At 40.9% G+C, this 21547-nt stretch overlaps 1 protein-coding gene across 1 annotated transcript in view; it reads left to right on the top strand.

Annotated features, from left to right (window-relative positions):
- Positions 1–14130, top strand: part of USP18 (ubiquitin specific peptidase 18) — a 198781-nt gene extending 184651 nt beyond the window's left edge. Inside the window, exon 13 of the mRNA XM_079774907.1 lies at positions 14097–14130. The gene's annotated coding sequence lies outside the window, so the exon portion shown is untranslated. The remainder of the gene's footprint in view (positions 1–14096) is intronic.
- Positions 14131–21547: the final 7417 nt, after the last annotated feature.

The raw sequence follows: 21547 nt of genomic DNA, 5'->3' as shown, positions 1-21547 counted from the left end.
TAACAACACCAATGTGGTCAGGGAAGCTCTGACAAGCACATAACTCCTTCTTCCCAGGGTGATTATACTTATAATGGCTTTAGTGGGGAGCTCCCTTTTGTTTATCTGAAAAGGGGACTTCGGGATGTTTGCGGCTTGGCCAAGAAAATAAGACGTCCTATGGAGGTGCAGACATTGCTAACGTTGCAGGCCCCTGGGATATGGGGAAATATATTCAGACAATTACTAAACTAGGATTCCCTACGGCCACCCGATGATAAGCATCCCCTGCCCCCCTACTGTCCTAATAGCACCACTACTGAGCTGGAAGCATTTCCTCAATGGCAAGATTATGCCAACCCTGTACCAGTGAGACATAATATTTCTGGCTCTGACTTGTATGTACTGGATTGGTCTCCTAGGCTTTATGCTGAATATGTCCATCATGAGCCTATGTCACCAGGAGGGTTTGTAGGTAATGCTCTGACCACGAAAACGGGAAATTTACAGAAAGATCTTTGGCGTTTAGCCGCTGCCCTTGACTTTCTTAATTTTACTGGCTCTTTCTTAGCTAATATTAAAGGAGCATGTGGCTTACGAGCTTGTGTCCAGCCCCCATATGTATTGGTGACTGGAAATGTGAACATCATCAGATTAGGCACCCATTATGCTGTCCAATGCCATCACTGTAACCTTACCAGCTGTGTTTCCAGGCATAACCTGAATGAAGATATACTAATTTTAAAGCAGCCTTCTTTTATTGTGCTTCCTACCAACATAACAGGAAAATGGTATCAAGTTGCAGACCTCCAAGCATTGCAGGAATTACATAATCAGCTGTCCTGGGAAAAGTGTTCTTTGGGACTTATTATTTTTGGTATTGTTACCCTAGTTACTGTTATCGCATCTGCTGTGACTGCTTCTCTTGCATTGACCCAAAGCATCCAGAATGCAAAATTGGTCAATAAATTGGCTCAGAACACTTCAACTACATTTCATAATCAAGGAGATATAGACAAAAAGCTAGAAACAAAGCTAAGTGCTTTGGAAGCTGAAGTAATAGGACTAGGTAATCAATTAGAAAGTGTCAAGATTAGACAGCAGCTGCAATGCCATACTGCTTTTACATATATTTGTGTGACTCCACCTGGTTATAACAGTTCTCTATGGAATTGGAGTAAAATCAAAATGCACCTACAAGGAATATGGCATCATAATAATATCAGTATAGACCTAGCACAGCTACACAAACATGTGCAAACCATTCAGAATAGTCATGATGAAATTATATCTCCAGCAAAACTGGCAAAAGAATTGCTGGATGATTTAAAAGAATTTGATACATGAAAAATGTTAAAACACACCACCTGGTACCTAATAGGATTTCTTTGTATACTACTAATTTTATCCTGCTTTCTTTCAGTCAGCAGCAAGTTCCTGTAATCTCAAGTCCAAAGGCTCCAACTAGATGTCCATAAGCTACTTTTAAAAATAAAGAAGAAGGAGATGTAGAGAGCACCTGGGAAGGCACATGAGCATTTCTTTAATTATTGTCAGCTGAGTCCAGTGGCGTTGGCAGAGCCACATCCTGGAGACATACTGTGCCAGAGGCAGGTACACCGTCAGCCTGACCCTTAGCTCAGGTGCCAGGGTGTGGGTTTCATTATCTAAGTTAAGGCAGGTGCAAGGAACAGATGCAATTATCCGTGCTTAGCCAGGAGTGATGATTACAAAGAAGCCACAAAGAATGAAAAATTACAGCTTTATCTTTAACCATGATTTCACATAATTTCCTTTGTTTTAAACCCTAGTAAAACTTGCTGGAATTATCCTATCTAATAAAGAGGGAATATGCTAATTGACCATCACACCCTCACAAAGATGGTAGTGCCCACAGCCAGGTGGGTCCGGCCACTCCACATGCCTGCCTCCGGAGTCCGCCAATCCCCTCAGTCCCCCAGCTGCCTAGGGCTGGTCTGAGGCTCAGGCAAGCCTCAGATGGCGGCTGCCCAGCTGCTGAGAGCCTCCCAAGGCTCAGGTAACCAGGGCCAGCCAAGGCTTGCACTGCCAGCAGTGGCAGCAGCAGAGGTGTGATGGGGGCATCGCCTTTCCCTGATCGTCGGGTTGCCTCTCACCCTGGAGGGCTCCCGGATTGTGAGAGGGGGCAGGCTGGGATGAGGGACCCCCCTCCAGTGCATGAATTTTCATGCACCAGGCCTCTAGTACTGTATGTAATAAACGTGCTGCACTGGCTCTGGGTCACTGTCTCTCCACCAGAGGACAGCTGTCCCACCCGGTCCCAGCTTTTCCCTTCTGTCTCTGTGTCTATCTCTTTCTTTCATTTTCTCAATCCTTACCCGCCCCTACTCAGTATTCGTGGACTACTCTCTAGCCACGCTGGTCATGGTCCAAGAAAGAAATACTTAATACTACCCCAGCTTTTTTTTTCATTTCCATTCACCTGAAAAACCTTTTTTCATCCCTTCACCATCAGTCTGTATGAGTTCCTTTTTTTCTGAAGTGGGTTTCCTCTAGACAGCAGATATATGGATCATGTTTTCTTATCTACTCAGCTACCATATGTCTTTTGATTGTGCATTTAATCCATTTACATTTAAAGTTATTATTGATAGATTCTTGTTTGTCACCAATTTTATTCTTTACGCCTGTGTTCCTTCTTCGCTTCCTATTACTTCTTTTTACAGCAGACCCTTTAGCATTTCTTGCATTGCTAGTTTGGTGGTAATAAACTCCCTTAGTCCTTTTGTGTCTGTGAAGCTTCTGATTTCACCCTCAATTTTTATAAATAGCCTTGCTGGGTACAGTATTCTTGGATTCACACCCTTCCTTTGCATGACTTTGTATATTTCATTCCATTCCCTTCTTGTCTGATGTGTTTCTGTTGAGAAATCAGTCACTAGTCTGATGGGGATCCTTTGTAGGTAACTTTCTGTCTCTCTCTGGCAGCCTTTAAGATTCTTACTTTGTCGTTGGTGTTTGCCAATTTAATTATACTGTGTCTTGGTGTCGGTCTTTTAGGTTTATCTTGTTGCAGACTCTGAACTTCTTGGACTTGTGTAAGTTTTTTCTTCCCTATATCAGGGAAGTTTTCTGTCATTATTTCTTCAAACAGGTTTTCTTTTCTTTTTTTTTCTTTTTTTTAAATATTTTATTGATTTTTCACATAGAGGAAGGGAGAGGGACAGAGAGCCAGAAACATCGATGAGAGAGAAACACCGACCAGCTGCCTCCTGCACGCCCCCCACTGGGGATGTGCCCGCAACCAAGGCGCATGCTCCTGACTGGAATCGAACCCGGGACCCTTCAGTCCGCAGGCCGACGCTCTATCCACTGAGCCAAACCAGTTTCGGCAGCCAAACCAGTTTCGGCTCAAACAGGTTTTCTATTCCTTGCTCAGTTTCCTCTCCTTCTGGCACCCCTATTATGTGGATGTTGTTTTGTTTCGTGTTGTCCCAAAGTTCCCTTAGGCTTTCCTCATGTTTTTTAAGTTTTTTTTTCTAGATTCTTCTCTGCTTGGATATTGTTTCCTACCTTGTCTTATAGGCCACTGATGCTGTCCTCTGCTTCTTCTAGTCTACTGTTGATGCTTTCTATTGAGTTCTTTATAGCAGTGATGTCATTTTTCATTTCTTCTTGGTTCTTCTTCATTTCCTCTTGGTTCTTACACATATTGTTGAATTTTTCTTCTATTCTTTTCAGTGATCTTATGACCATTTCTCTGAATTCTTTCTCTAACATATTGCTTGCCTCCATTTTTTTTTTTTTTTACTTCCTTTTCTGGTGATGCCTCCTTTTCTTTCATATGCGGGCTATTTCTTGTCTCCCCAGGGTCTCTCTTCTCTGGGTATCTGGTTATGTAGCTCACTCTCTCCTTTTCCTATGCAATATCTGACCTTTCTGCAAGGTTCATTCAAGTCTGTGTATTTCTGCTGCTTGAATACTGGTGTTCCTGGGTTCACAGCTGTTCCGTGGGTGTTGTGGTTGTAGAGTCCAGGGATGTATGGGCTTCTGATAACAGCCACTCTCCCCTTCAAGATCCTTCGTGAATGTTTTTAATTGGAAGATCCTGTGTACTGGACTCAGCAAGCAAAAGCAAGGAGGAAAATATAAAAGACAAAGCATCTGCACCAACTCTCGTCTTTATCCCCTGGCACTGCATGGCCGGTATAGAACTGCAGGCTGCCTTTCTGGGCAGTTTCCCATGTCTGTGGGCTTATATCTAGAGTGTCACTGTGCCAGCAGCCCTGTGAACCCCCTTCTACAGTCGAGGGCTACACTGACACCAAGAGTGGCGGGTTTGGTAGAGCACAGTCTCCCTCTTAGACTGTAGTCCCCACTGCGGGCGTTTCTCCCTCCAGTCTGGATCTCAGACTCACCTCTCTCTAGGCAATCTCTGACCTTTCCTTCCACAGATTGCCTCACCAGCTGTGTTTAATTCACCAATTCCAGGTGGATGTTATTCGATTCAGCTGTTTCTTCTATCTGCTCTGTGAGAATGTGTAGGAGCCTTCCACATATTCAGCGCCACTTTGTCATCCCTTGGACAAACATTTTAGGCACCCACAGCTGGGGAGGCTGGTGTCTTGCTTTTGTGGGTTCGCAGCTGAGGCAGCTGGTCCCTAGGCATTGTGGCTGTAGGGTCACAGGAGGAATCCAAGGTCTCCCTGGTTGAAGGTAAGGCTGGGCTTCTGATCACAGCCACTCTCCCCTTCAAGATGGTATGGTCTCTGTGGCAGAGCTGGCCACATTAGGAGAGATTTAAGTGGTAGTAGAGGCTGCCCTGCCATGGAAGCCTGGTTCTCCAGTCCACCACAGTCCTGTGGAATATAGCTGTCCCTCACTCACAAACATATACTCCAGCACATCCATACACTTTCCTTTTGCTATCTCACTCACAAAATATCTTGCAGCCTGCCATCCCATCGGCCGCCACCTTGCGCCATTTTAATTCTTTATGCTTACATTTCTCTAACTTTTCTTCTTTTTAATAATTTATTTTTTTATTGTATAAAGTTTTACATATGTCTTCATTTTTTCCCATTTGACCCCCTCCCCCATCCTTTCCCAGCCCAGAAAAGCCCCCACCTACCCAGTGTCTCTGTCCATTGGTTATGCTAATATGCATGCATATAAGTCCTTTGGTTGCTCTCTAACTCCCCACCCCTACGATTTGTCTCTAGATTGATCTATTCCTGTTCATCAAATTATATTGATCATTACATCACACATATGAGTGAGATCATGTGATATTTATCTTTCTCCAACTGGCTTATTTCACTTAGCATGATGCTCTCCAGTTCCATCCATGCTGTTTCAAATGGTAAAAGTTCCTTCTTTTTAATAGCAGCATAGTATTCCATTGTGTAGATATACCACAGCTTTTTAATCCAGTTATCTGTTGATGTGCACATAGGGTGTTTACAAATCTTAGCTATTGCAAATTGTGCTGCTATGAACATAGGGGTGCATATATCCTTTCTGATTGGTGTTTCTATATTCTTGGGATATAGTCCTAGCAGTGGAATTACTGGGTCAAATGGGAGTTCCATTTTTTAATTTTTCAGGAAACTCCATACTGTTCTCCACTGTGGCTGCATCAGTCTGCATTCCCACCAGTAGTGCATGAGGGTTCCTTTTCTCCACATCCTCACCAGCATTTGTCGTTTAATGATTTGTTGATGATAGCCAATCTGACAGGTATGAGATGGTATTTCATTGTTGTTTTGATTTGCATTTCTCGGATAATTAGTGACTTTGACACGTTTTCTTATGTCTCTGGGCCTTCTGTATGTCCTCTTTTGAAGTTTCTATTTAGATCCTTTGACCATTTTTTTATTGGATCTTCCTTCTGTTAAGTTTTAAGAGTTCTCTGTAAATGTTGGAGATTAAACCCTTATCAGAAATATCATTGGCAAATATGTTCTCCCATGCAGTAGATTTTCTTGTTGTTTTGTTGATGGTTTCTTTTGCTGTGCAGAAGCTGTTTATTTTGATGTAGTCCATTTGTTTATTTTCTCCTTAGTCTCCATTGCCCTAGGGGCTGTGTTGGTAAAGATATTGCTACGACATATGTCTGCTATTTTGCTGCCTATGGAGTCTTTTAGAATTTTTATGGTTTCCCGAGTTAAATTCAAGTCCTTTAGACATTTTGAGTTTGTTTTTGTGTATGGTGTAAATTGGTGATCTACTTTCATTTTTTGCATGTATCTGTCCAAATTTCCCAGCACCATTTATTAAAGAGACTGTTTTGACTCCGCTGTATACTCTTGCTACCTTGGTCAAATATTTATTGATCATAATGGCTTGGGTCAATTTCTGGGTTCTCCATTCTGTTCCATTGGTCTATATGTCTGTTTTTGTGCCAGTACCAGGCAGTTTTGAGAACCGTGGCTTGGTAATATAGTTTGATGTCTAGTAATGTGATCCCTCCAACTTTGTTCTTCTTTCTCAGGATTGCTGTGGCTATTCAGGGCCTTTTTTTATTCCAGAAGAATTTTTGGAGAGTTTGTTCTAGATCTTTGAAATATGCCGTTGGTATTTTAATGGGGAGTGCATTGAATCTGTAGATTGCTTTGGGTAGTATGGATATTTTGATGATGTTGATTCTACCAATTCATGAACATGGTTTGTTCTTCCATTTGTTTATGTCTTCCTCTATCTCTTTTTGTAATGTCCTGAAGTTTTCTGAGTACAGGTCTTTTACATCCTTAGTTAAGTTTTTCCTAGGTATCTTATGTTTTTTGGTGCTATGGTAAATGGGTTTCTCTTTCTCTTGGTTCATTATAGGTGTATTAAAAGGCCATAGATTTCTGGGTGTTAATTTTGTATCCTGCTACATTGCCAAATTCATTTATTAGATCTAGTAGTTTTTTAATGGAGTCTTTGGCATTTTCTATGTATAGTATCATGTTATCTGCAAATAAGGACAGTTTCACTTCTTTTCCAATTTGGATGCCTTTTATTTCTTCTATTTTTTTTTTTTTCTGATCGCTATGGCTAGCACTTCCAGTACTATATCGAACAGGAGTGATGAAAGTGGGCATCCTTGTCTTTTTCCTGTTCTTAGGGGAAATGAGTTTAGTTTTTGGCCATTGAGTATGATATTGGCTGTAGGTTTGTCATATAAGGCTTTTATTATGTTGAGGTATGATCCTTCTATTTCCACTTTGCTGAGAGTTTTTATCAAGAAACAGTGTTGGATTTTGTCAAATGCTTTTTCTGCATCATTTGATATGATTATGTGATTTTTGTCTCTCAGTTTGTTTATGTGATGTATCACATTAATTGATTTGTGGATATTGTACCATCCTTGCATCCCCAGAATAAATCCCTCTTGGTCCATAGTGTATGATCTTTCTAACGTAATGCTGAATCTGATTTGCTAGAATTTTGTTCAGGATTTTAGCATTTATGTTCATCAGGATATTGACCTGTAGTTCTCTTTTATTGTGGTGTCTTTATCTGATTTTGGGATTAAGGTAATGATGGCTTCAGAGAAAGAGCTTGGAAGTGTGCCTTCCTCTTGAATTTTTTAGAATAGTCTGAGGAGGATTGGTTTTAGTTCTTTGAATGCTTGGTAGAACTCCCCTGTAAAGTCATCTGGACCAGGGCTGTTGTTTGTTGGAAGATTTTTAATGACTGCTTCAATTTCTTCTGTAGTTATAGGCCTATTCAGGTTTTTTTATTCTTCTTGATTATTAGGAGCTTGTATTTTTCTGAGAATATATCCATTTCAACTAGGTTGTCCATTTTGTTGGAATAGAGTTGTTCATAGTATTTTTTTCATAATCATGTGTATTTCTTTGGGATCGGTTGTTACTTCACCTCTTTCATTTCTGATTTTGTTTATTTGGGTCCTCTCTCTTTGCTTATTCGTGAGCCTAGCTAGAGGTTCATCAATTCTGTTTATCCTTTCAAAGAACCAGTTCTTGGTTTTGTTGATCTTTTGTATTGTTGTGTGTTTTTTATGGTTTTTTTTTTTGTCTCTATGTTGTTTATCTCCACTCTGATCTTTATTATTTCCTTCTTTCTGCTTACACTGGGCTTTTATTGTTGCTCTCTTTCAAACTCTTTAAGTTGTAGGGTTAGATAATTCATTACCTTTGTTTCTTATTTGTTGTTGTTTTTTTTAGATAGGCTTGTAGAGCTATAAACTTCCCTTGCTTTCACTGTGTCCCATAGATTTTGGATTGTTGTGTTTTCATTGTCATTTGTTGCCATGATGCTTTTTATATATTCTTTGATCTCTTTGGTAACCTAATCATTGTTTAATAGCATGCTATTTAGACTCCAGGTGTTTGATTTTTTTTTATTGTGGTTGATTACTAGTTTTATGCCATTATGATCTGAGAAGATGCTTGATATGATTTCTAATTTCTTAAATTTGAAAAGACTTTGCCTGTGCCCCAATATGTGGTCTATCTTTAAGAATGACTCATGTGCACTTGAGAAGAATGTATATTCTGTGGCTTTGGGGTGAAATGTTCTGAACATGTCAATTTATTTCATCTGATCTATTGAGTCATTTGTGATTGCTGTTTCTTTGCTAATTTTTTGTTTCAAGGATATGTCCAGTGATGTTAGTGGGGTATTAAAGTCCCGTACTATTGTGAGTATGACCGCCCCATGTCTGGGCTCCAGTTGCAAGTGTCCCAGCCACGTCCCACGTGGTTCAGGGTTCAGGCTCTGGAGGAGACCGCACACAAATGAAAGAGACTAGAAAATATCAATTTGGAAATATTGGGGGCCAGGCGGGAGTCCAACTCAAGGGGAAGGACTTCACCCGCTCTGGCCTTGCTATCCCTTTTATTAAGACTATGGGATATACCCATAGCCTTTAGGCAGGCAATTCCAATAATAGCCAATCAGCAAGATTGTTGGAAGTTGCTTTAGCTACCATTGTCTCAACTAAACAGTGGGTGGTTGGCTCTGACCTTTCAGAGCTTCAAGGTTGACCAGCCTTCTGGGTTCCTTGTCCACACCTCTCTGCTAGTGAGGAAAATGGGCAGCTTTCAACATACTATGACTCTATTGGTGACAATCTCTCCCTTGATATCCTCCAGAAGTTTATTTATGTATTTTGGTGCTCCTGTATTGGGTGCATATATGTTTACCAGAGTTATATCTTCTTGTTGAATTTCTCCCTTTAGTATTTTGAAGTAGCCTTCCTTATCTCTTGTTATGGTCTTCACTTTGAAGACTAATTTGTCAGCTATAAGTATTGCTACCCCAGCTTTTTTTTTTTCCTTTCCATTTGCCTGAAAAATCTGTTTCCATCCTTTCACCTTCAGTGTGTGTGAGTCCTTTGTTCTGAGGGGGGTGTCCTGTAGACAGTAGATATATGGGTCATGTTTTCTTATCTACTCAGCTACCCTATGTGTTTTTGATTGGGGCATTTAATCCATTTACATTTAAAGTTATTATTGATAGGTACATGTTTGTCGCCATTTTTATTCTTTATGCCTGTGTTCCTTCTTTCCTTCCTATTTCTTCCTTTTACAGCAGACCCTTTAGCATTTCTTGTATTGCTGGTTTGGTGGTAATAAACTCCCTTAGTCCTTTTTTTGTCTGTGAAGTTCCTTATTTCACCCTCAATTTTTATAGATAGCCTTGCTAGGTACAGTTTTCTTGGATTCATACCCTTCCTTTACATGAGTTTGTATATTTCATTTCATTCCCTTTTGGCCTTATGTGTTCCTTTTTTAAAAATATATTTTTATTGATTCCAGACAGGATGGGAGAAGGAGAGGGAGAGAGAAACAACGATGAGGAGAGAGAATCATGGATCGGCTGCCTCCTGCACGCTGCCTACTGGGGATCGAGCCCACAACCCGGGCATGTGCCCTTGACTGGGAATGGAACTGTGACCTCCTGGTTCCTGAGTGGAATCTCAAACATGGAGCCACACCGGCCGGGCATGGCCTTATGTGTTTCTGTTGATAAATCAGTCGCTAGTCTCATGGGTGATCCTCTGTAGGTAACTTTCTGTCTCTCTCTGCCAGCTTTTAAGATTCTTACTTTGTCATTGGTGTTTGCCAATTTAATTATACTGTATCTTGGTGTAGGTCTTTTAGGGTTTATCTTGTTGCAGACTCTGAACTTCTTGGACTTGTGTGAGTTTTTTCTTCCCTATATCAGGGAAGTTTTCTGTCATTATTTCTTCAAACAGGTTTTCTATTCCTTGCTCAGTTTCTTCTCCTTCTGGCACCCCTATTATGTGGATGTTGTTTTGTTTCGTGTTGTCCCAAAGTTCCCTTAGGCTCTCCTCATGTTTTTAAGTTATTTTTCTAGATGCTGCTCTGCTTGGATATTGTTTCCTACCTTGTCTTATAGGCCACTGATGCTGTCCTCTGCTTCTTCTAGTCTACTGTTGATGCTTTCTATTGAGTTCTTTATAGCAGTGATGTCATTTTTCATTTCTTCTTGGTTCTTCTTCATTTCCTCTTGGTTCTTACACATATTATTGAATTTGCCTTCTATCCTTTTCAGCAACCTTATGACCATTTCTCTGAATTCTTTTTCTGAAATTTTTCTTGCCTCCATTTTTTTTTTTTACTTCCTTTTCTGGTGATGCCTCCTTTTCTTTTGTATGCAAGATATTTCTTTGTCTCCCCATGATCGCTCCTCTCTGGATGTCTGGTTATGTAGCTCTCTCTCCTATGTTGACTTAAAGGCACAAAATACACCACAAGAATACACAGCACACAGGTCACCAAACACAAATGTATTAATAATACTAATAACCCCAAATATAGGTGACCACCAAAAAAAAGTTAGGGGATAGAAAAGAGTGCAAAAATGATATCAGAAAAGGAAAAAATTGAGAAAAGGAAAAAAAAGAATAGAAAAAAAAAGGGAAGTAAAAGAAAATCTAGATACTGAAGAAAGGGAAGACAAAAGTGTGTATGGGCTTGTAGCAATGGAACATAAATTAGATAAATGAGTAAGATCAATTTTTAACAGGGAGTAAAAAGAAAGGATAGAGAAAAACTAAAGCAGGAACAGGGTAAGCGAAACAGGGCAAAAGGGGATGTTGGTATAGAGAAAGATAGTTGGTATAAAGGAAAAATTGTGATAGAGTAAAATATTGTTACAGGAAAACTAAAAATAGAATGTAGAACAATAATCCCAAAATAAAATAAATTAAAACTATAAAAAAGGTAAAGTAATAGTAGTAATAATAATAAAAACAAAAATATAATAAAAAAGGCAAAATCAGGTGAGAAAGGAAAAAAATTTGTTTCTCAAGTAAAAGATAAAAAATAAAAATGTGAAGTATTGAAGGTCATTCACTTCCTCTACTGTTCTGTTTGGCAGGTCTGTTTCCTGTCAGGTAGACAGCCCAGTATTGGAGTTCCCTGCGCTCCACAGCTCCTCTGTGTCATAAGCCACAATCCTTTTTTCAAGCAGTTGGGAGCTCTTTCTTTCTTAGTCTGCCTTTAGTTGCATTCACACAAGAGTCAATTTCTGATACAACCCCTGGGTGGCAGTGTTTCTGTATTGATATCTGGGGCTAAAAGGCTCCTCCCCTACCCAGTATTTAGATGGCTTTCCCTGCCACACTTAATGCTGGGTTAGAAGGATGGATTGCCCTAGAGCTGGCTTTCTGTTCGTTTCCCTGCACTCTCTTCTCCATGTTCCACAAAAACAGCTTTCCCCTGCAGTCTCGGAGATTGTATTTTATTTTATTTTTTAAATTTCTTTATTGATTAAGGTATTACATATGTGTCCTCATCCTTCCATTAACCCCCCAACAACTCCCACTCATGCTTTCACCCGCCCCCCCCCCCCCCGGTGTCCATGTCCATTGGTTAGGGTTATATGCATGCATACAAGTTCTTTGGTTGATCTCTCCCCCTTACCCCCAACCTCCCCTACCTTCCCTCTGAGGTTTGACAGTCTGATCGACAATTCTCTGTCTCTGTATCTGTCCCTGTTCATCAGTTTATGTTGTTCATTATATTCCATAAATGAATGAGATCATGTGATATTTATCTTTCTCTGACTGGTTTATTTCACTTAGTATAATGCTCTCCAGTTCCATCCATGCTGTTGCAAATGGTAAGAATTCCTTCTTGTTTAACCGCAGCATAGTATTCCATTGTGTAGATGTAACACAGTTTTTTTAATCCACTCATCTGCTGATGGGCACTTAGGCTGTTTCCAAATCTTAGCTATGGTGAATTGTGCTGCTATTAACATAAGGGTGCATATATTCGGTGATTGTATTTTAATTGGAAGATCCTATGTGCTGGGCTTAGTAATCAGAAGCAAGGATTTAAAAAAAGAAAAGAAAAGAAAAGTCACATGATGCGCACAAACTGGAGTCTTCCCCTGGCACTCTGCAGCCGGCGCACTGGCAGAACTCCAGACTGCCCTCCTGTGCCCAGCCCTGCCGTGGGTTAATTACTATAGTCTCCTTCTGCCCACATCCCTGTGGACCCCCTTCCACATTCGAGGGCTACACTTACCTCAACAGGGCATATTTTGTGGGGCGCAGTCTTCCTTTGAGACTGTAGTTCCCACTGCGTGCATTTCATGCCCGTTTCACGCGTGTTTCTCCCTTCAGCCTTGGACCCCAGATCTCACCTCTCCCTAGGTCAGTGATGGCAAACCTATGACATGCGTGTCAGCACTGACACGCGTAGCCATTTCTGATGACACGTGGCCGCATGCCAAGGATGAAACATTTGCTGCTCCTGAGGATGAAACATTTGCGACTAGAGTCTTGGAGTTAGTTTTTTCCTCAAAGTGACACACTACCCGAGTTATGCTCAGTTTTTTGGCGAAGTTTGACACACCAAGCTCAAAAGGTTGCCCATCACTGCCCTAGGTCATAGCTGACCTTTCCATCCATGGATTTCCTCACCATGCCAGATCCAGGTGGATATTAATTGATTCAGCTGTTCCTTCTCTCTGTTCTGTGAGAAGGCACAGGGGTCGTCCACGTATTTGTGCCTCTTCATCTCCTCCTGGACAGACTTTCTAGCTGCTTGTGGTCAGAGAGGCTGGAGTCTTGGTATTCCTGGGTTTGCAGCTGAGGTAACTGGTCCCTGGGGGTTGTGGTTAAAGGGTCCCAGGAGGTGTCTGAGGGTCTCCCTGGTTGAAGGTAAGTCTGGGTTTCAGATCACCACCACTCTCCCCTTCAAGATGGCGCAGTCTCTGTGCAGAGCCGGCCTCTCCAGGAGAGATTTCAGCAGCAGTAGAGGCTGCCCAGACAGGGGAGCCCAGTCCGGCAGTCCCAAACAATTTCTTGGAATATAGCTATCCCTCACTCACAAATACATACACTCCCCTCACATCCACTCACTCTCCTTTTGTTCGCTCACTCACACACTATCTTGCAGCCTGCCGTCCTGTTGGCAGCCATCTTAGAATCTAACTTTTCTTCTTATTACGGCAGTCCCTTTAGCATTTCTTGCAATGCTGGTTTGGTGGTGATAAATGCCTTTACCCCCCTCCCCTCCCTTTTTTTTTTTTTTTTTTTTTTTTTTTTTTTTTTTTTTTTGTCTTGGAAGCTCTTTATTTCACCATCTATGTTGAATGCTAGTCTTGTTGGATATAATGGTCTTGGTTTCAGACCCTTGCTTTTCATTACCTTGAATATTTCATGCCATTCCCTTCTGGGCTGTTGAGTTTCTGATGAAAAATCGGCTGTAGCTGTATGGGAGCTCCTTTGTGGGTAATAAATTGATTTTCTCTTGCTGTCTTTAAGATTCTCGCTTTGTTTTTAATTTTGGGCATTTTAATTATGATGTATCTGGGTTTGGGCATCTTTGGGTTCTTCTTGCTTGGGATTCTCTGTGCCTCCTGAACTTGTGTGACTTTTACCTTCACTAAACGAGGGTAGTTTTCTCTGATTACTGATTCACACAGGTTCTCCAGTATTTTCTAGTTTTTTTTTTCTTCACCTTTTGGTACTCCTATGATGTGAATTTGTTTTATTTCATGTTGTCCCAAAGTTCCCTTAAGCTATTCTCATGTTTTTTAATTTTCTTTTTTGATTCTCTGAGTGATTATTTTCTACCTTGTTTTTCTCTTTTTTCTTCCTTTTTTATTTATTTTTATTTCCTTTTCCCCCTATTGACCTCTCCTAGCCACTCCCACCACCCAGCACATGCCCTTACCCCCACTAATGTCTGTGTACATTATGCTCATATGCATGTATACAATTCCTTTGGTTGGTCTCATACATTCCCCATCCCCTGCATTCCCTTGCTTAGCATATTATTCTCCATGTCCATCCATGCTGTTGCAAATGATAAGAACTCCTTTTTTAAAGTCAATGGAAACATTTCCTCAGGTGAGGATAAAAATAAAGAAAGAAAAAAAATGCATATCCTATGAAAGACACATCTTGAAAATGCCTAAAGAAAGTTGTCATTTTTCTTTGTGAAGGGACTGGAGTCTGTGTTGATGGCTGTGGTGACTGGCAGTGGCTGCAGCAGCAGGGTGATGGGGCTGGTGCCTTCCCCTGATCATCCCGGTTGCCTCCCACAAAGGGAGGCCAGACTGCAGCTTAGGCCTGCTCCCCGGGGGGAGCGGGCCTAAACCATCAGTAGGACATCCCCTGAGGGCTCCCAGTATGTGAGAGGGGGCAGGTTGGGCTGAGGGACCCCCCACCCCCAGTGCACGAATTTTGTGCACTGGGCCCCTAGTAATAATAATAATAACCCATTTAGAAATAACCCATTTAGAAGTAATAACAACCCATTCAACAGAAACCCACCAACCCAACCACAAAATCAAAGAAACCCCTTCAGGACAGAGATTCAAGTCAACAGCCCATTCTGAAATAGTCAAAACCCCTTCAGACAGAATCAGGGAAACTGGAGAGGCCCCCGCCGACCACAGCAAGTTTGGCAGTAGGAGGGCACAAACAAATTTACCCACCCCTACCCATTGAAACCCTCCTCGACATAAATATTACAAAAACATTTCATGTTGAACATGATAATAGACCATACATAACATTACAAGTATCACTACATGGAAGTCATTTTCAAAACCACACATTTCTAGTAGATACAGGATCATAAATCTCTTTACTAAAAGGCACAGTAACACACAACAGAGTAGTCACAGTAGAAGGAGTAACGGGCAACATAATCTGAACAGCACCCCCTCCTGGACACATATTATATAAAGGAAAGAAAATCCCAGCAACCTTTTTAATAGCACCAGAAATTCAAAACATTATAGGTATGGACATCCTACCAACATTATTTTGTCACATTTCCCACATACCTAGGCTACATAAAATTAAAACATTCCTCACTGCACTACAAATACCTCCATTAACATTACCAGAACCAAATACAAATTCATTCGCACCTCAATACCCTCTAAAAGGAGGACATGAGGATGTAACCAAAGCACTTAAAAAACTTCTGGAAGAAGATATAATAGAACCAAGCAGATCACACATTTATAATACCCCAATCTGGCCTGTAGAAAAACCTAATGGCACCTACAGGATCACAATTGACTATCGCAACCTGAATAAGGCCTCACCAAAAATAGATGGCTGCCTGCCTGACGCACAAGAAGTAATCAATATTATCCAGAGAGACAACCCTAGATTTACGACAGCAATTGATCTCTCAGGCATGTTCTTTGCAATACCCATAGCTGAAAAATCCAGGCCCATTACCACATTTATATGGCAAGACAAACAATACCAATTCAAAAGACTCCCACAAGGATACAAAAACTCACCCACAATCACACACAACCTACTTGCTAACAACATTGACCCCACAAAATACAAATCCACAATTATACAATACATAGATGACATTCTACTCTATAACAATGACAAAGAAATTCTACAATCCGATCTAGAGTCACTAGTAGCACACTTAAGATCACTAGGCTGGACAATTAACCCTGACAAAATCCAGCCCCCAGACACCAAAACAACATTTTTAGGCATCCACTGGAGTTCTGAAGGAAGGAACATACTGAACAAAGTAATAGACAAATTACTAAACCTAAAAAACCCAACCAACAAAATGAAGCACAACAATTAATGGGACTTTTCATGTACTGGAGACAACACATACCATACCTGACAGACATTGCAAAACCCATATACAAAGTCACCAGGAAAGCAGTAGATTTCATATGGACCCAAGAAGAGGAACAAGCATTTAAACAATTAAACGGCTACATACACCACTTTCAATCCCTACAAAGTATCAGACCAGGAGACAAAATAGTACTACACATTAGTTTCATGGCAGAACATGGCAGTTGGGGACTATACAAAAGAGGAACAGAAGACAAAAAACGAATGCCTGTAGGATTCTGGACTCAGAGATTCCCTTACGCTTACCACAAATTCTCTCATTTTGAGAAACTAATCTGGACACTATATGTGGCGCTGACCGGACTAAACCCAATAACCATGCACAGCACATTGCCCCTTAAGGCGTGGCTCAAAATGTCAGCTGAAGAATTGGCAGGTTCCCAAATTGATGAAAAGGTTCTCGTGTGGAAGTGGTACATTAACACACGAGAAACCTCTGGCTCCGGTGAACCTGCCCTCCACACCAAGGAGGTCAACAAACTTGAGGTAGAACCACCTACCTGTGCCAACAAGTTTGTCCACCCACCCAATTCAATCGGTGTGAAAGGGCCATAATATAGCCCTAAGCTTAAACATGCCTGGTTTACAGACGTATCAGCCTCTGTAAGCGGTGACCAGTACGAATGGAGAGCAGCAGCCTTCAACCCAGCAACATCCAGGGCGCTAATGGCGACCGGTAAGTCCAAATCTGCTCAACATGCTGAACTCATAGCTACATATTTAGCCATTAAGGACTCAATTGACAATCATAAGCCCAAAATTTACAGCTTTTCTGACTCATGGGCAGTTTGTAAAGGAATCACTGATTGGTGAGGCAAATGGCAACAATCAGACTGGTTAATTAATGGCAAACCAGACACAAGACAATTGGATAAAACTTCACGACCTCTCCAAACAAATTAAAATATACATTACACATGTCAACGTTCACGCTATAGACAAAACACCCACAACACTCCACAACACAATAGCAGATACGTTAGCAAAAGGAATTATACCAGGGGATAACATCACCACGGACAATTCAAAATCATTAGCAATTAATCTAAAAGTAGTAATAAATGAAAATAATGACTGGTCCATCGCCCCTCTTCCAAAACTTATATTAAAAAAGTAAAGAGGCAAAAACAAATTATCCTCACCAACCTCAGAACTTACCTTTACACCACAATTTATACAACAGATACATACAACATTAGGACACCTAGGACACTCCTCACTTGCCCATTGGTTCCTTAAGAGGAACCTAAAGGCACCCATAAAATTACTCAAGCAAGCAATCAATTCCTGTGAACAATGCAAAGGCACTCACACATTTAAATCTCTTACACCACCCAGACTGACTAAAGCATTTGTGCCTAATCAAGTCTTACAAATTGATTTTATTGGACCACTTTATGTACCCTTTGCAGACAAATATGCATGCACTATTGTTGACACAGCAACTGGAATACTTTATGCTTATGCCTCAAGACATCCAAATGCAAAAACCACTATGAAAGCACTCTCAACATGGTTCTCATTCTATGGTCCACCACAAATCATTGAATCAGACCAAGGCACACACTTCACAGCATCATCAGTCCAACAACAAGCACAAGACTTAGACATTGATTGGAACTTCCACCTGCCTTATAATCCACAAGCAGCTGGACAAATAGAAAGACACAATGGCCTCCTCAAACACAAAATTCAAACACTACTCATGGACAGGTCATTCAAGACACTACAAGAATTACTAGACAAAGCATGTCTACAACTAAACTCCAGACCTAGGGTAAATAGACTCTTCCCAATAGAAGAATTACTCCAGCCACACATTCTAAATATTCCCATTGCGGATCATGAACCACCCCCCAATATCACCAAAAAATTACCCTATAAAATCTTGACTAAATCCACTAAGGACGGCTCCTTATCCCCACAGGAAATAATCCCCCACTCTGGATCATCACTCTTTTGGACTGTAAACAGTCTAGGACACCTACAACAACCCAAAATACAGAACTCTGCCCCTCTGGCATGATCCAACTGCTCACCTAAAAACTTCTATATTGATCCATACACATTCTTCCTCTCACTCCCCTTCTCAATCCTTACCACACTAGTTCTAGTGTTGACCCTCCAATGACTCCTTAACAATGTGCATAAGGATCATCTGCATCTCCCTCTTTGGACTCCTCCTCCTTATAGCACTCCTAGCAACCCCACTGACACTCCATTGGATGTGGTGTTCGTATAGCTCGTGACAATACCAACACCACCAAGCCCACCACTACCGTCCACGCGACCCTAGAAAAAAAAACCGCTGCTCTGCTCTTTATACTCATACCCTCTGCATCCTAAACAAATAATACCCCTCTCTTTTTCAGTGATCAAACTGGAAACCTGGGAACAACAACTAGATGCATTTCTAGAAGAAATCTCAGCAGTCCCAGTACCCCCACAACCCGTACCAAACCAACCCCCCACTTACCCTACTCCTCTCTCCACCCCACTTTTAATTAACTCTCCTTCAGAACCAGCCCCATCCCCAACAATTCCTCTTTACCCTAGTATTGCTTTTGACAATTATCGCATAAGACTTCACCCCCAGATATGTAATGATCATTGGTACTGCTGGATACCCCCACCGGACTCTTACTCTGAATATCCAGCAAACCTGCAGACCAGCCTCACAGGCCCCACGAGACAAAGTCTCCATAACCTGCTGGATGACATTCAAGCATTTGCTGAGTATCTCCCAGGGCAAATTGCTATTGATCACCTCCACCTCTGACAGCATTACACTCGCTTGGTGCAGGCAGCCATCTGCTCTCCTCATAGAGACCCAGATCCTATCCCAACTACTCTCATTAGCAACCCCCTTCGTTGCTTTTTACACTCCACTATCTATCAATCCCCACCCTTTCCCCTTGCGCCGTCAACATGGGAATGCATACCCAGTATCACTCAGGAAGAAATCCACCATGCACTGTTAGCGCAGGACATCATTCAAGGTCTAGAACAGGGAGACATGGAACTAGATATTCTCTGCTATCTCTAGTCTTTATACTCTCCCTTATCACTGCCGCCTCTGCTAATGCTGCCACTACTATTGATACCTCCAATACCACAACCCAGACTTCTATAATCACTACTTCTACCTCTAACCCTACCACTGCTCCCTCTACTACCACAACTACAATCCCTTCGTTTATCTTTCTTACACATCCTATCCACATACCTATCCTGAAAAAATTGGGAAAACACTATGTGTACCCACCTGTACACATAGCCACAAACAATAATTCTTTATTCTCCTACTCTATAGGACACTTTGATTTTAATACCTCTATCCACTATTATAGCACCTATAAACTCTGCCCTGCATATCTTCCTGCATACACTTGCCAAACCCTTGCACTAAATTCTGAGCAAACGACCCTTAGAGCTCACTACCACACCCAACTGAAAAACTGCATACCACTTCAATGGTCTCAAGATGCACTCACCACTAGATCTGTATCAATCATAGACACACAGCATTATGAACCATCAACTACAACATATGAAATCACTAACAAATCCTCTTATTCTCAACCCATTCAAAGCATAGATCCCTTTGTTACTCATGATAATCTGACATGTATACAAAGAGCAAATCTCAATGTCATTCCCTTTATGGAAAGATTAATGCATTTCTGGTACACAGGCAAGAAAGGAACAGATTTTGAGGATTATGACTCTTATGATTCTTACGAGTCCGAGGATAAAAACAACTATGAGGATGAGGATGACTCCTCAGATGACTCCTCAAATGCTTCTCCCACATTCACAGTAACGCCAATACTCAACAGATATCCATTCTTTTCACCACCTACTAACAACCCAATTCTTCCACTAGGATTCAATAGAACAGAGCATTTTAATATGACTCATATAATCACAGAAAATGGCATTACATATTATTAATACTATCTCACAGGCTCTCCTAACTTTCCAGTTTTTGGCAACTTCTGCATTGACTCATGTATCATGCCTCAGGAGTCACCAACACTTGCATCACTTCTCACACCACCACTGGAGGATGCTATAACACCTCAGGAATTTTTAACCTCAGACCAAAATTTCTGGCCATACAGACATATTCCACAAGTTCTTACACATCTTATTATACCACCTGTATTTGAAAATTTCAACAATCCTTTACTCCAAATAACAATACTAAATTTGGTAAAAATAGCTCGCATATGCTTCATTGCATTTATCCCAAATGATACCCAGTCCAAAATAGAAAATATATTTAAACAGAAAAAAAATGATGACTTTGATTTAATTCTTGGAGCACATGTTGAACTTACCGTTCTCAATTGTTTCAATGCCACGGAAAAAGTCCCTCCTCAAGTTTCATGGCTTCTCCAGGCAGACATTGTCAGACAATATGAATCCATTAAATGGAAAATATCCCAACCCGAATTTTTGGGATTTTAGAAAACAAACTGCACAATACCACATTTCCCAGTCGGTTTTCAGCTCTCAAAAGAAATTTCAATCATTGTACTGTTGATATTTGGCTCCGTTGACTAATGAGTTTGCCAACCACTGTCCTAGACACTGCTGATTCATCCAGTAACTCCACCACGTACATTTATCAATACCCTAAAACAGTAATCAGACCTAATATCATCTCTAATCCTGACCTAAAACACCATTCATGTTTAAATACTCAGGACCACCTTGTAAACCTTACATATAACATCTCATATGGTCTGAAACCTATTGCATGGTTCTACAATTTTGGAGCAAACATTAATCCAACAAACACACGCAGACTTTCAGGAACCCTATCACAGGGATACCAACAATACATGCTCCACTATATGGATGGCGCATGGAACAAATTATACCTACACTCTTACTCACCCATTACAAACCACACTGTATTACCCATCATGGATTTTTACTACACACAACTCTCTTTCGCTGATTGCTTTACAAAAAAAAACCCTCTTCAACCTTGCGTTATTCATAGAGGATGTTATAACAGCACAGTATGCCTTAGAACATACCACTACCAACCAGTATTCTCTTTCAGCATCACCAATCCTCAACCTTCTACATCTCCACCACCACCAATTATAACCCAAACAAACAACCCAATCCGAATTATTTACAGACCTATAATCCACTCTACAACTATTATCTTTACAAAACAAGATTTTCTAGTAACTACTATCATTCCCCAAGGCACACCCCTAAGAAATAAACTCCAGTTAACCTTCCATCACTGCCATCTATTGGACAAACAAACCACAGACACTTGCTTTAACTTGGACTCGCTGTTGCAGCCCTTTCTCTCACGGTCTCTTTAGCTAACACTGTCAAAATTGCGGAAATATCTTTAGACCTACAGAAATACACCAAACTTCAAAACTCTAGATATAATGAACTCTTACACCTTATATCTAGAAATTT

This window comes from Cnephaeus nilssonii (assembly GCF_951640355.1).
Source record: "Cnephaeus nilssonii genome assembly, chromosome: 6".
In the NCBI taxonomy this organism is placed as follows: domain Eukaryota; kingdom Metazoa; phylum Chordata; class Mammalia; order Chiroptera; family Vespertilionidae; genus Cnephaeus; species Cnephaeus nilssonii.
The sequence above is the reverse complement of the archived record's forward strand: the minus strand, read 5'-3'. Positions and strand labels throughout refer to the sequence as shown.